A 17,023-nucleotide genomic window follows, 5' to 3' on the forward strand; every position below is an offset into this window, starting at 1 on the left:
TTAAGCTTATTTAGCACTTTATACTTTTCAGAGTTCTTTCATATATGATAGCATATCAAAGCTTTCCATCAGCCAAAAATGCCGGCAGTGAAAGCATCTTAATGAGTGGTTCCTTTCATTAGTGGTGAGCAAGTGAGTGATATCTTATAATATTTGATAGCCCCTGCTTTGAGAGGTAGGTAGGTAGTCAGTCTTATGTGCATTAATCCAAGTTTTAAGCTTTCTTCTCATGTAAAATATCAGTAATTATCATCTTTTATTTAGACACAAGAAATTGAAGTTACTGAGATATTGGGTAAATGCTCTGGATTTAAGCCCTAGTTGGAGCCATAATTTATATCAATGTTACCTCTGCCTTTTCAGGTATATGAATACAGCTTCCAATAAAGTACTGCTTTGTTACTTTATCTGGCATAAAGATATATCTAGCACCTTGAAGAGTTGTAATCTTTAGCCAGGTCCTCATTATTTGTAAAGGTTCTAAGTACAATACTAAGATGGGTTCTGTTGTCCAAGGACCAGTGTAACTGTGATTAAGTTTTAAAGTGTCTCACTAGAAAATTGGCCACAGGTAACTCATGAAGAGTTACCTGCTAAAAGGTGAAGAGGTTGCATTGGTTGGTGGTGAGCCTACATTGATGAAACTGCCATTCTTTGAAGAGTATAAATAAATGTAGAGGAAAATGCAATGGTGCTTGAAATAAACTTCAGGGGAGAAGGATGTGATATCATTGTCTGGTATTGACTAATTACTTAAGGATTGGGCCTCTAGTAGCACACAGTTTACCTTTACTAGACATAGGGTCTTCATTTAGAATTTCTGAGGTCTAGATGTTTGTGCATACCCAAAAGAAATTTCTAATGCTGAGTAACTATGAGTTAACTATTCCTTTTCAAGGATGAAATGACCTTAGACTCCAGAGCATGGAAAGCAAGAATACATTAGTTTTTATATTTGTAAAGAAATTTGCAATTAAAGAATTGAAGAAGAAGAATTGAAGGACTAAAAGGGTCATTGGTAGGCTAGTACCCCAGAGTCAGTGACAGAAGAAAAGGCAAGTACTCTGTGCACCAAAATATGTATAGTAACACTTTATCATTGCAAAGAATTAGACATTAAGATGCCTATCAACTGAAGAATGATTGTGATATGCTATGCTGGGATTACAAATAGAAAATCTACATATTGTAATTCTCCACATTGTTATAGGAGGAGAAAACAGGAGATTTCAACTTTCTTTTTCCATTCATAAAATTAATATTCAATTCTAATGTTGAATTATTTGACGAAGCAAATTGGTGGCAACATTTTGCATTTCTAAATATCTAATTACCTGGAGATAGTGCTGTTCCCAAGGTACTTGGGTTTTCAGTAGTAGATTGTTTCCAGTGAGGTCTGAGAAGAGGTAATGATTGAAGGGGTGGAGGTAATGGTTTCCTGGCACACACATGAATATGATGAATACATAGATGTATAGTGTCATATACTGTCAAAACTAATATATTGGTTTGTTTTGCCAAATTCATTTTTTACTCCTTTTGAAAAATTCTTTATTATGAAGGATGGCTCTCAGAAGAAGTAGTGGGAAATGATAGCATAAAAACAGAAACAACAAAATTGTATCTTTAAAATATGTAAAATAGTACTTTGCCTAAAAACAAATAATATACAAGTTTTTGGAACCCAGTTATGAGATTTGAGAATTCAACTGAGGTAGCAAATGGGACAGAAGGAGAGGAGATGGGTGGCATTAAGTGGTAACTTGGGCAAATAATGATCTCTACTCTCCAACTTTTTCCTTTTTAATGACACTATAAAATCCACTAACATAATTTATTGTGTTAATAGATTTTGGCTATGATTGAAAGTGGAAAATATTTTTCAAGATGTTTATTTTTTGGATTTCAAATTGCCTTTTTGTATTTAGTTTCTGATTGATAGAACATTTTTTAGAAAAAATCCACTTTTCAGAACAATTTAAGGGGCCAATAAAAGCGTGACTGATACTTTGTGCATAAGTGAAGCCTGTGCTACTTCTTTCCTCTGTACAATTGAAGTAAGGAGCAGTGTGGAAAAAAGTAGATCACGTGAACAAAACAAGTTTTTATCCTAAACTAAAACAAAAAATATCTAATCCATGAGATTTACTAGTGAATAAAATGGGGCAAGAAATAGTCCCTATTTCCAGACACATAGAAATTTTGTGCTCAAATTATTAAGAGCTCAAATACAGAAGCATGTTTTCTTTAGGGATTATTAGACCCTTTATTCTTCATGCTTATTAGAGAAAGGATGAAATGACAGCCAACTTCAGTTATTCCTGGCTTGGCCTTAGTTTGAGAAAGTGAAATGTGAAAGATTCCATTCTTCCCTTCTGAAGAGCTAGAGTGGGTGGCTCAGATGGATACAGAAAGATTTGCTGATAACTGTTTTATTTAAATATTTTGCTGGAGTGCACAGAAAGTACAACTTGCATAGGCTACCAAACATCCAACGGATATTTTATTTTCCATGAATAATAGATAGAATCTCTGAGCAGGAAGAATGAATTTTGGAAAAACTTGGGAAATCAGTATGTTTCATCATCAAAAGTAGTAGACTAAATATTGATTAAATTATAAATATATAAGTGTTACTACACTCTCCCCATGCTAACCTCATACTAACCTCTTTTACACAGGAGGTATGGACTGCATCTATGATTTCTTCATTATGGAGAGCTCCAGAAAATATCCTTCTCTAATGTAAGTTGGCACCTTCTCTGCAACTTATAATATTATCTAAAGCACTGGGAAATTAAGTGATTGCCTAGGGGCACACAGTCAATGTGCATCTGAGATAGAGCTAGAACCCAAACCTTTTGGCTTCTAAGCCTCCTCTTTATCCACTGTCCAGGCTATCTTTCTTATCCACCTCAAAAAGGACAAGATTTGAAACTAAAATTAAAGTTCTGCCCAGTGGATTCCTGATATAAATAAATCTCTCATAAACTAGGACAACCTCCCAGTCTACTCCCTCCCACTCCTTCACCCCCTGCAAAAAGCCCAGATATTTTTCAGGGGAAAAAGAATGTTGCTTTTGATACTGAAGAAGAAAATCACTACTTTAGGAAGCAATAAGGCAATTCTGTATTTATCTGTGTAGCTTTGAGTATCTACCCTGCAAATACCATGGAATAACATAAGTTCATGTTAGCACTGCTTTTGTGTTGATGAACTGTATGAATAGATTTACTTAGCCTGCAAGTGGAAACTCATTTAATTTGGGAGTCACTTTGTTACTCTGGTGATAGGGTCTTTAATGTTTAGGTTCATAAATCACTTTGTCTTTGAAGAATTTCTTTCCCTTTCTCCTTACAAAGCTTTCTTAAAGAAAAAAAAAAAATCTGAATGCCTTAAAAATCAGAAATCTGAAGCCATAGGCCCCCAGAGCTAACTTCCTTGATCTTAATGTTTCTGTTCATGTATGTGCTGACTTACTTTGTATTTTCACAGACCAGTTTATTGCCAGGAAATGAATGTAATAATTTGTACTGAAAATGTTTTTGCAATTACACTTCTGAGGGCAACCAATTGCTGAACAACATGACTGTATAGCCTGAGATCCTATGGTATATAGGGGGCTCTAAAACATGGATGTCATTTGGCATTTTCTTTCCAATTAAAGAAATGATATGTATAGCCTTTGCACATCTGTGTGTGTCTCATACAATGTGCAAGTGTTTCATTTATTCTAATGCCTGTGTTCTCAAATACTTAAAGGATTTGTGTTAGAAAAAGAAGCCTTGTTGGAAAGAGGTATATGTCTACGTAAGAAAAAGAAGTTATTGAATTACACAGGTAGCAAAAGAAGAAAAGACCAGACTTGGTATATTTTAAAAATTACTATAAAAAGAATTTTATTTTATATTCAGCTTATAAATGTAAATGAAAGGTAAGTCAATAATTAAAGCAAATTTCAATTTATCATGAATATTATTTACCTATACTATACTGCATGTTCTCATTATTTGAATATATAGAACTCATAGTTTGCATAATAGAAAATTAGCAACATTCTTCCTGTTTCAGGGAGGAAAATAAGAGTATTTTATCTAAATTTACCGCAGTTATTGACTTATCCATGGAATATAGTGAAATAACAAATAAAATTTCACTTTTGCAAATCTTGGCTAAGGAGGGAAATAGAAACCACTTGCCATAGGACCTTTTAACAAACCTAGACTAGAAAGATTGTAGAGATGCAAATGAAAAAGACCTATGATCACTATCATTTTCTGAGGGAAAGTTTCTATCAGAACAAAGTAAAAAGCTTACTAGTGTAGGATAGGCTCTGAGGTAATTATCCCAGAGCATGGCAAAAGCATCCACTATATCCTTTCAAGGCTCAAAGGTTAGACCCAAGTGATCATTGTTTTTTTTTAATTCTATATGGTTCTCATATACTTTAACATATTTAACATGTGTTAGACTACCTGCCATCTAGGGGTGGGGAGAAGGAGGGGAAAACAGAAGGTTTTCCAAGGGGTCAAGTGCATAAGGAAAGTGGGCCCAAGCAAAGAGCTTGTTTGGCAGAGGTCCTGGAAGTCTTTTCTTCTGACATTGTAGCTTTTTGGCTGGACTCTGTAGGATGGATCTGTCCATGGGGACTCAGGAAAGCCTCTGTTTCTGTGATTGCCACTAGGTGTCCAACAGGAAAATTTCAAATCTTCCCTCCTTCTGAATCATCTTGGAGACCAAGGGAAGGCCAAGACTAAAAAATTCGTTTTCAGGGGTGGATCCTCACCTCTCTATTGCCATGTGTTCAATCAAATTCCCTGTTCCAACTAGCTCAGTGGCCTTTTATAAGTTTCAGGGAAATGACCCCGTTCCTCAACCAACCAAGCTTCCTGCATGTGTCCAGGCCGTGTTCACTGCAGTAAGCCAATCAGAACGTGTCCTCACCTAATAAACTTACATTAAGGTGGTATAGAGTAATTTTTCTAATTCTGATATTTATCTGAACCTTTATACTTGTATGTAACTTTGTTGATGTCCCAAGTGATCTCAAATTGACCCAAATGATTTTACTCACCAAGGGAAAAGATTGGGATCTTTGGAATCGTGCAGGGCATAACAATCTTACAAAAGCTTAAGATGTCCTTAAAACTGCAGAGATTTCAACGTACAGTGTGGGAATTTGCTTAGAACTTCAATGAATCATTTGTGCAAATGACCAGAATCCAAGTTCTGTGAGTGAAACTTCAATAACCTACTATGCACAGAATTACCAAATTAGGCAATAAGAAATGATTAATCACCTAATATACTATTTCCTACTGAAATGAGATTTCCATTTATTTCTCCATCATCATTATTTGATCATGGTGGTGAGCCCAAAGAGAAAATACTTGTAGGCTTTTACAAGTTTGTTATTAATTACAGGGAAATAATTTGTGAACTCAAACAGGAACCAGAAAAGAAGGACAAATGATAATTCCTTGTTGAGAAGATGGTGGGATGATCTTCAGATTTGTAGCCTCCAAAGCAGACTCTAAGGGCAAAGTTGAAAATCAAGCTACCCTTTTGACAAAAGTAAATATGCTTAACAGCTAATATGAATCCAAAGAAAGAATGACTAGGACATCTTATTTTATTGTCTCTCCAAGCATAAGGAAATACAATTTAATTTCAATTCTTATTGAGTTCCATAGTTTCTGTGCAAATTTTGTAGACTGGAGCTGGTTTGCAGCTCAAAAATGGCCACTGCACCTAGAAAGACCACAACAGACCAAGTGACTCAGTGCTCTCATTCTTGTTTGAAAAAATACCAACTTCAGGGGACAATTGACACAATTTCATGATCACAGTATAAAAGTATTTTCAGCTGAAAAACTAATCAAAAACAGGCTAAAAAGCTCACAGTTTCCATCTCTTTGGGATACCTCTGAGGTAGAATTGTAAGATCTGCTTATACTAACTTGAAGCTGACACAATAATCAGATACCCATGTGTGACAGAGATTGTAATTAATCATTCCATCCTTTCATATGCCTTCCGATCAGAAGAAGGAAGAATTTCAGACTATATTAATTAACTAAGATCTTTAGTTTCACTGATAGAAAAGTTGTAACTGTTCCAAGGAATTTGCTGGATAACTATTCAATTGTATAAAACTTAACCGAGTGCCAGAAAGTTTTCAAGATTTCATTCATGCTTGAAATGGAAAAACTATCCCATGTCAAGTCAGGTCATCCATATCTCATTAGAGTTTTTTTATATTTGAGGAGATATATATTCCCTAGAAATTTCCCATATGAAAGAAAATGTTCATGATTGTAGATTATAGTACAGGTTATCTTCCCATAGCACTGACTCTAATTAGAAATCTTGGAGCAACAGCATTTTTAGATTGAAACTTATTATGTCTTGTGAAGTTACACTATTGGATGCTAGACAAGAAAACCAGTGATTAAGCCTAAATGTGCCTAAACTCAATTCAAAGTATTTCTTCTAAAGGGAAAAGAATTTATGATCTCCAGCAAAAAGGGAGAAACTTTGTACCTGCCTACCTGATTCAGCAAACTTATTAGGGCATATAAGTTGCCATCTCAGCTACTGGGAGAGCTGGGAGAACAAAGATAAAAAATAATACAATTTCTGCCTTTGTCAAACTTACATGCAATTTATCTTATGTATAGCTTATTTTACATAATTGTTTGTACGTTGTCTTCCCCCATTAGAATATGAGCTCCTTCAGAGCAGGAACTGTCTTTTACCTTTCTTTGTATCAAGTGTTTAGCACAATACCTTAATAAATGTTTATTGACTAACTTGTATGCTGAAATAAAAGATAATCAGAAGAGGAAGAAAGCCTTAACATCTGGGGGATCAGAAGTTTCATATAGGAGGAAGCCCCTTAGCTAAATCTTGAAGAAATATGGAGTGCATGAGAGATAGTTTTGATATGTGCATGAAGGTGGAAAATAGAAAATTCAGATAATAGTAGTTCACTTCATCTGAAGCATAGAGTATAGAGAAATAATATGAAATGAGACTGAAAAGGTAAATTGAAGCTAGATTGTGGAGGGCCTTAAAAGTCATTTTGAGTTTACTTTTTAGAAGCAATAGGGAGCCACTGGAGCTTTGTTTGGTTTTGGTTTTATTTTGTTTTAGCAAGAGAATGACACAGATCTGTGATTGAGGAAAACTATTTTGATAGTTGCATGAAGGAAAGAAGTCAGAAAAAAATGGAAGTAAGGAAATCAATTGGGAGCTTATTACAGCATTGCACGTGAAAAGTGGTAAGACCCCGAACTAAGATTGGGAACTATAAAATCTAATGTAACTCTGCCATTGTGCAGATGAGGAAACAGACTTAGAAAAATGTTAATTAAATTGTCCAGCTTATACAAGAAATTAGTTGTCACTGTAAATAGGATTCATACCGGGAGCCTCTGACTTCAGAACTGGGAAGGGAGTGGGGGAGGTTGTGTTGGTGATAAGAGAGAATCAGATGCAAGAAATGTAGTAATAAAATTAACAAGACTTGGTAATGTAGTAGATGAAAGGAAAGACCAAAGGACCTAGGATGGACCTAAGCTTATGAGTTTGGATGACTAGGAAAATGGTATCAACAGAAATAGAGAAGCTCAGTAAAAGTGGTTGAGTTTGGGAAAGACGTTCCATTTTAGAAATGTTAAGTATATGATGCAAAGCAAAATGAATAGAACCAGGAGAAGACTGTACACAGTAACAATGACATCATGTGATTACCATGTATATTTGACTTAGCTCCTCTGAGCAATGCAGTGATCTAAGATGGTTCCAAAAGATTCATGTTAGAAAATGCTGTTGCATCCAGAGAAAGAACTGATGTAGTCTGAATGCAGACTGAAGCATACTATTTTCACTTTATTTTTTATGTTTTTTTTCCTGTTTACAAACTTTAATTGTTTTGCCAACTATTTCTTTTTCCAAAATATAACTGATGGAATCAATTTTACATGATTGCACACATATAAGCTTTATATCAAATTGTTTTCTGTTTTAAGAAGGGGGAAGGTAGAGAGAAGGAGAAACTTTGGAACTCAACATTTAATAAAAAATGAATGTTAATTTTCTGTACATGTAATTGGAAAAAGTGAAATATTATAAAAAGAAATGCTAAGTTTAAAATGCCAAAGGGACATCTAGGTCTAAATGTCCTTCAGGCAGTTGAAAAGGCAAGATTGAATTCAAGTGAGAATGTGGCTGGATGTAGAATGACTAAAGGACAAGAAGGAAATGATTCAATGGTGAAGGATGTTGTTATTGTTCTCAAAGAGGACCATTACATCAGAAAGATGGTACCATGACTTGCAAGTGAGTTGGATTTGAGTGTGGATGGGCTTGTCACCAGTATCACTGTGTCCTTTAGAACCATCTGGGTCCAGTGACAAAATACTGATGAGGACAACTAGAGATGGCTCTGGATGCAATGGTGAAAAATAACATTTAGATGAAGTGATGAATTATAGGGTTAAGAATATGAAGTAAGCAAAAGTGCAAAGATCATAGATTTAGGAAATAGGGAAAGATTAAAGGTCATAGTGAGTATGAGAGACAGAGACAAAAAGAAAGAGAGAGAGAGATTGGTTGATCATTTATTAGACCCTTAATCTATATCAAAAGAGGGCAGTTGGGTGGCACAATGAATAGAACCCCAAGCCTCACGTCAGGAAAACTTAAGTTCAAATCCAGCCTCAGACATTTACTAGCTCTATGACCCTGGACAAGTCACTATAACCTATTTGCCTGCATTTCCTCATTTGTAAAATTAGCCGGAAAAGAAAATGGAAACCTACTTTGGTGTCTTTGCCAAGAAAATCTGAAATGGGGCCATGAACAGGCAAACAACTGAGCAACAGAAATATGCCATATACTGTGCTGAGGGGATACAAATATAAAGAAGCAAGACAGTCCCCCAAGAAGCTTGAATTGTAATGGGAGAAGACAATTGCAATGGAGAGGTAGGGAAGGAAGTTAACAAAGAAAGAAAAAATATAACAGGTCCTAGGAGAAAGAGGAATATTCCAAAGAGAGATCAGTTATGAGTGAGTTAATGCATAACTGGGATACTTCCTAAAATTGGGATTCCAAGGAGGGATTTCACAGTGAATATCAAAAGGTTTATCATGTGGCAGTGTGGCAGGTGAAAAGGAGCTAGAGATTATGTACATATATGTACACACACACACATAAATATATAACCACATGTGTAATGTATACACATACATAAACATATATATGAGAATAAATATGAGAGCTTCTGAGACAAAATGCTCCCTAAGACATCCCCAAGAGTCAAAGAGTATTTAGTAATTTAATGATGAAATCACAGATCTTTTCTGCATTATTTTAATATTTACCCATTCTTGAATGCCCATCAATTGGAGAATGGCTGGGTAAATTGTGGTATATGAATGTTATGGGATATTATTGTTCTGTAAGAAATGACCAACAGGAGGAATACAGAGAGGCTTGGAGAGACTTAGATGAATTAATGCTAAGTAAAATGAAGAGAACCAGGAGATCATTATACACTTCAACAACAATACTACATGATGATCAATTCTGATGGACGTGGATATCCTCAATAATGAGAAGATCCAATTCAGTTCCAATAATGATGGACAGAACCAGCTATAACCAGAGAAAGAACACTGGGAAATGAATGTTAACTACTTGCATTTTTGTTTTTCTTCCCAGGTTATTTTTACCTTTCTGAATCCGATTTTTCTTGTGCAACAAGAGAACTGTACAGATGTGTACATATATATTGTATTTAAGATATACTTTAACATGTTTAACGTGTATGAGACTGCCTGCCATCTAGGGCAGGGGGTGGAGAGAGGGAAGGGAAAAGTTGAAACAGAAGTGATTTCAAGGGACAATGTTGAAAAATTTACCCATGCATATGTTCTGTCAATAAAAAGCTATAATAAAAATTGTATTTACCTATTCTTTTTTTGGTATTATTATTATTAACCTATACTTTTTTATAGCTTTTTATTAACAAGATATATGCATGGGTAATTTTTCAGCATTGACAATTGCAAAACCTTTTGTTCCAATTTTTCCCCTTTTTCCCCCTACCCTCTCCCCCAGATGGCAGGTAGACCAATACATGTTAAATATGTTAAAGTATATCTTAAATACAATATATGTATACATGTCCATAGTTATTTTGCTGCACAAGAATAATCAGACTTTGAAATAATGTACAATTAACCTGTGAAGGAAATCAAAAATGCAGGCAGACAAAAACAGAGGAATTGGGAATGCTATGTAGTTAATCTATACTTTTCTATAAGGAATTTAGAAGTCACAGCCCATTAAGAAGGCAGGTTTGAACTGCATCTGATGAATATCCTCATCAAAAAAACACAATTATAGAAAGGAAGTGACTTCCCAAGGATATACAGAAAGTGAATCAAGAGTTCAGAAGTAAAGCCAACTTTTCTAGTTGTTAGTAATCATTGTTCTAGCTAGAAGATACTGAACACTCTCTAGAATATAGAAGGGTTTTCTCAGGTTAATACTGGACTCAAAAAAAATGCCACTTTTATGCTAACTATGAAGTGGTGTCTAAAAAAAACTCAGCTGTTAAAAGAGGGATTTATAGTGCAGATATCAGAGATTATGTGTAACAAAGTTTAAGTGAATGTCCTGGAGAACCTTAAGTGCTTTCCACAATGGGGGGGAGGGGGGAAGGGACTTAAAACTGAGCTAGGATTTGTTCTTTATTTAAATAATGTAATACCAAGTTGAGGCTATATCATTATCAATAAGATAAAAATCCTCATAGGAATATTGACAGAGTAAGGATTTGTTCCTCTTTGCCTGCTAAAAAATACTGAGCTCTAAAACAATTAGAAGTTTGAAAAATGTATGCACCTGATGGGAAAGTCCGTGACTCAAACTAGTAGGTGGTCAAGTTCAAGAAGAGAGGATTAAGGGATAAAGAGGAAACATTAAAGGGGAAACTAATTAAGGGACTGAGAATACCACAAACTAACCGGGTTTGACAGTTATCAAGGAGGATTGGGGTCTGCCCCAATGTGTGCCCCATAACCCTTAACCCTATGAACTCTCCAAGCATCTCTGTAGATCTGATGAAGCAAAAATGTTTAATGTTTGGCAGAGGAATGTTGAGATACCTCACTTTTGAATAGAATTCTGTAGGGGAAATGAAATGTTATAAAGAACAAGTTTTTTCCCTCCCTTTTCATGTAGTTCCCCTCCCATAAGTTTTCATTCACTCAGAAATATCGGGGAATTCACTTAATTCAGATTCTCACCAGCACCTAGGCTAGAATGCCATGTGAAACTTGACTGTAACTCACAATAAATTAAACTAAGTGTGTAGTGGTGCCTTTCAGAAGAAGTCGATGAGAAACAGCTGCTGACCACAGTGATTATATGAGAATAATAGTATGAGACTGTATTTATATAGCACCTTTCACTCATGGGGCTTTATAAGTAACAGGTCTTTTATCCTCCCAGATATAAAACTAGTCAGAGTTAATTATGCAGGTAGATTTCCTCTTTGCAATAGTTAATATTAATTTCCTTAGATGTCCACAAAAATTTGACTCTTTCAACTTACTATTTCTGCTAATTTATTCATTTATTTTCAAGGTTTTAATTTTAATTAAATGATATCTGGAAACTGCATTAAGTCAATGGCTTGCCTTAACTCTAGGGAGGTTTGTTTTACTTTCAACCTTTCCTCTGTACAGTAGCTTCCTGGTTTTTTCTTTGCTATGTTTGTGACTTCATATTTTATTTGCTTTGAAAAGAATTTTGGCATGTTTATCTTATTCTTACAATCTTTATTGCTCTGGTTATCTCTTTTAAAATCTGCTTTGGCTTTGAAAATTACATGTTGTATTTGTTATATGCTTAAAAGGAAAAGCAAACTGCACAGAATAGAAATTCTCAATTTCATGTACAGTCATCTTTTTTCTATTCTGCTTTGCATATGGAAATGCTTTTTTAGTTACTTGGTGTTTGTTTGAAATATGTAAGTGCTTCATTGTACTTATGAATCTCAAACTTTATTGTCTTGTGCACAGGCTCTGTCTAGTTTTTCATATGACAAGTTTTTGATGAATGTCATTTCCATTTCTGACTGTAATTGTTTTGTTTCTAAGAGTTTCTTACTAATGGTCTCTCATCAACCAGATGTTCCTGATTTTCTCTCTATTCCCTATAAATTGACCTCAACATGGCTTTTCTCCCACCTTTCTAAAGTTCTCATCACTCTATCACTACCAATTACCCATTCTGGGCTGCCAAATCTTTGTCTCTACATCTCCCAGGTGTAGAAGTCATTGTAATGTAATAGTAGTTAATAATTTAATGTCGTTTTAATTGCTTGCTATTTCCTTCATCTTTTTTTTTTTCCCTTCACATCTTACAGCTCCTAATTGTGAGCTAACTTTCTCTTCAAACTATCTTTATATGGTGACTTTTGAAGAATCTTAGACCTGGAGAGGACTTGTAAAATAGCTCCAGCTATCTCCCTGCTGACCTTATTATCCTTGTTTTATAGATAAGAGTTGAGGCTAAGGAAAGGTACATGATTTACAGCATACAATTTAATTAACTGCTTGTTAGTAATCTGAGGTATTCATTTAGCCACAGCCTTCCTAATATTTCCCTCTATTGAGATTAAATAGAAAAAAATACATATAAGTCCATGGAAAGCATGAAACTAAAAGTCTGTTTAAATGTTCCCCAAGCACTGCTTCCTGACATGATCACACTCCTTTGCTAGAGTATCCAAAGGACTGTGATCATGTTTCAACTGAAAGGTCCTGATCTGAGGAATAGTGGCAAAAACTATGATCTGGGCAATATTTTTAGTCCTGATTCTCCCATTAATTTTTCATATGTGACTTTTAATATTCCTTTGGGTCTTAATTTTTTCCTCTGTAAATTTAGATAGACTAGAAAAACTTTAGGTTTTTAAATCAGCTCTAACATTTTATAGTTTTTTATTCCTTCTTATTTCCTTTACAGTAAATTGTATTTGTGTGTATGTGTGCATGCACATACCCTAAGGCAATTGGGGTTAAGTGACTTGCCCAGGGTCACACAGCTAGGAAGTGTTAAGTGTCTGAGACCAGATTTGAACTCGGGTCCTCCTGACTTTCAGGGCCGGTGCTCTATCCATTATTCCATCTAGCTACCTAGTAAATTGTATTTTGTAACAGTAGCTTTGTTATGCCAAACTATAATGAAGAATCATTTCTATAAGAATTTGAATTCTGTTGGTTATAATGCTACTTAACAAGGGGGGGGGGGAAGGATAGAAAGCAAAAAAGCTGCCATCTCTTATGGGATGAAACCCAGACCTTACATATTTCCATTTCTTTTCTTATGCTTTCTTAAGAGAGAGTGTTGTAGGTAGATATAGCTCTGAACCTGGAATCAAGATCAGGACACAAATCCTATCTCAGACATTTACTGTATGAAACTGGCCATGTCAATTATCTTCCCCAAGTCTCCATTTTTTCATCTATAAAAGGGGATAATAATAGTTTATATCTCACAGATTGGCTATGAATCAAATGTATGCCATATGTGTATTGTCATTATTTTAACCTTCTAACTTACTTTCCATATTTATTCTATTCATTTTTTTCCCTTAGAATCTTCCCAGAAACTTCTTCAGTACTACTGTTTTAATTATTACCATTTGGGTAAAGGATTTTGAATCTCTGAAGGAACTTAACGACCACAGGACTCTATGGTTTTATGATCAATTTTTCATTCAACAAGACTTTATTAAGTGCTTAGTTCATCCATCTATCCACTTCTTTTTTTTTTTTTTTTTTTTTTTTTTTTTAGGCTGGGGTTAAGTGACTTGCCCAGGGTCACACAGCTAGGAAGTGTTAAGTGTCTGAGACCAGATTTGAACTTGGGTCCTCCTGAATTCAGGGCTGGTGCTCTATCCACTTTGCCACCTAGCTGCCCCTATCTATCCACTTCTAATAGCAAGGAAGTGCAGTGGATGAATTGATGAATATTGAATTATGAAGACCTAAATTCAAATTTCAATTTGGACACTTATGAGATAATTATGTGACTTTGAGCAAGTCATTCAACCCTCTTTGCCTGGGTTTCTCCTTCTGTAAAATAAGCTGGAGAAAGAAATGGCCAACCACTCCCATTATAGTATCTTTGTCAAGAAAACCCCAAATGGGGTCACCGGCAAATAGGACTGAAACCATTGAAAAACAACATTATTCAATTAGCTATTATTATTCCTATTCAGCTATTCAAATACTTGAATACCTATAGTGTGCAATGCATTATAAAACAATGATAAGGAAGATCTTATTTTGTTTTTAAGAAAACGATGAGCTAATAAGAGAGATGAGGCAAATAAATTTAAGGCAGTCTATAAAACCTATAAAATGGTATAGAGGTCCAGGAGAGAACTGGGTGACCAAGAAAGACTTCATTTGTTCCTTCAAAAATCATAATTGAGGATGGCTTTATGCATTTCATAATATCTGTCACTATGTAGGAAATAGAAAGGTAAATAGCACATGGGCTCTGTTCCCATGGAGCTTAAAATCTTGTAAATGTCACAACTTTTGAGAGAATTCTTGAAAGATGGCCAGGATTTTGATGAAAAGAGAAATAACAATATGATTAAAGAAATGGGTATGAACATGAAAAAAATGTTTTGAGGGAACCAAACACAGGGGTGCCTTTATTTCACTAAAGAAAATGCTCAAAGAAATTATGGGAGATATACTGTACCATAAAGGTACAGTTGAGAGTTGGAGCTCTACCAGGTGCTAAAGGGATTGCAAGAATTCAAATCTATAATTTAGCTCCTTTTTTGGCTTTTTGTTTTTTAACAAGTACATTGTGATGAGATAGGACCTTGCATTAAAGAGCTTTCATAATCTGGTTACAATTGCCTTTCTGAGTTTATTGCATCATTTTCCACTTTAGAAACCAAGATCTTGCCACAAAGGACTATTAATCATTTTTTTACTCTTGTTCTCTTCTCTCCTACCTCTCTGCATTTGGGTTTCCTTAAATGCATTCCTAATTCTTAAATTTAATTAAATTTTTTTAATGTTTGCTAAATGATTGATTTTATGGGAGACATCCAGTGCAAAGGCATAGAGATGGGACCTAGAATTTTGCATGTGAGAAAAAGCAAGGCCAATTTGGCCTTCCTATCCTAGTGTGTGGGAAGTGAAGTATAACAAAGCTAGGGCTGGGGCCAGTTTGTGAACTATTGTAAATGCCAGAGGAGTTTATACTTTAACTTAGAGACAACAGGGACTGGAGCTTATTGAAAAGTGAAGTGACATGAACTACAGAAAAATTACTTTGGCACTTTTCTAAAGGTCGAATTATAGAGGGGAGAAATCTGAGCTAGGAAACCAATTAGAAAGCTATTATAAGAGCCCAAGCAAGAGATGATATAGGTCTCAAACTAGAATAATGGCCATGTAAGTAGAGAGAAGAGGTCAGATGAGAGGTGGTGGGGTATCAGAAACTTCAAGGTTTAGCAACTAGTATTTATCATTTTTCAGAACTGGACCTTTCCTACCTATCCAAATAGCCTGTGATTTAGCCATATTGAGACTTGGTGTTTCTTGCATACAATATTGTCAATCTCCCACCTTGGTGGCTTTATACTGACCATTCCCCCAAGCTTGAAATGTTTTTCTTCCCAATTTTAAACTCTTAAAATGCCTGGTTTCCTTTACCAGTCACCTCAAGAGCCATTTCCTCCAGGAAACTTTTACTAGTGCTCCTTCCCCCAGTGCTAGTCTAGTTCCTTATAAAGTTACCTTCCATCTACTTTGTCACACACAAGTCGACATCACGCTGATGCTGTCATTGGTTCTCTTCAAGAATGAAAGGCATACTATAGTGATAATTTGTGTTGTAATGGTTTACACGTTTTCTACTGCCAGCAATTACAGTGGATAAAGTGCTAGATTTAGAGTCAGGAAGACCTGAGTTCAAATATGGCTTCAGAAATGTAATAACTCTGTGACCCTGGGGAAATCCCTTAACCCAAGGCTGCCTCAGTTTCCTCAAGTGTAAAACAGGGATAACAGTAGCACTTGTGCCCCAGAGTTGTGTGAGGATCAAATAAGATAAAATACTGTAAAGAGCTTAGCACAGTGCCTAGCAAATAGTATTATATAAATGTTAATTATTATTACAGTCAACTTCTATTCATCATGTACTTCTCTATTGTACTATTTCTCCTATTCTCCAATTTTTAGTCCTAATTCAGAATATTATCTCAGGATCCTTGTTTTCCTTTGAAGCTTTCCTTCAGATGCCACGTCCCCTTCTGGTTGCTGCTGCTCTTAGATTCTTCAAATAAGGAATAACTAATAATAACAAACACAAATAAGTCAGGTGGCAAAGTCCCATGGTCCTTAGGGTGCAACTGCAAAATAGATCTTAATCTATACTACCTATAAATGCAGCTTTCAGGTTGCACCTCCACAAGGGCTAATGGCTGATGGCTTTGGGGCCTGGGTCTGCAGACTCTGTGAGAACAAGGCAACAGTGATCAAGAAGGAACTCTGAGCTATGAGCCAAGAGATCTGGATTCTCTTCTCTATGGCTTTACCTGAGGCTATCAACTTGCTGGTTATCAGCTTCTGAATTTCATGTGGAAAAAAATGAACGGGATATAATTCAATTCAATTCCACAAATATTTATTCAGCACCTACTCTATGTAAAGCACTAGCGGTAAGCTAATGACAAAAAAAAAAAAAAAAAAAAAGGACTAAGAAGTCCACTTCTCCAAGAGCCTACACTCTTACCATATTATACGGAGCCATCACAGAGAATACCAGCAGTTTCCCTTCCTGCTTCTAGCTGGCCACCTGCAGTAGTGCAGAGCTTGGGCAGTTGGGAGGTGATGAAACCCCTGATTGGGGGTTGCCATGTGCGTGTTCCATATATGATTTATATCATAGGTTGAATAGCTTTCTACTT

Source organism: Sminthopsis crassicaudata, chromosome 2 (genome assembly GCF_048593235.1).
Source record: "Sminthopsis crassicaudata isolate SCR6 chromosome 2, ASM4859323v1, whole genome shotgun sequence".
Classification (NCBI taxonomy): domain Eukaryota; kingdom Metazoa; phylum Chordata; class Mammalia; order Dasyuromorphia; family Dasyuridae; genus Sminthopsis; species Sminthopsis crassicaudata.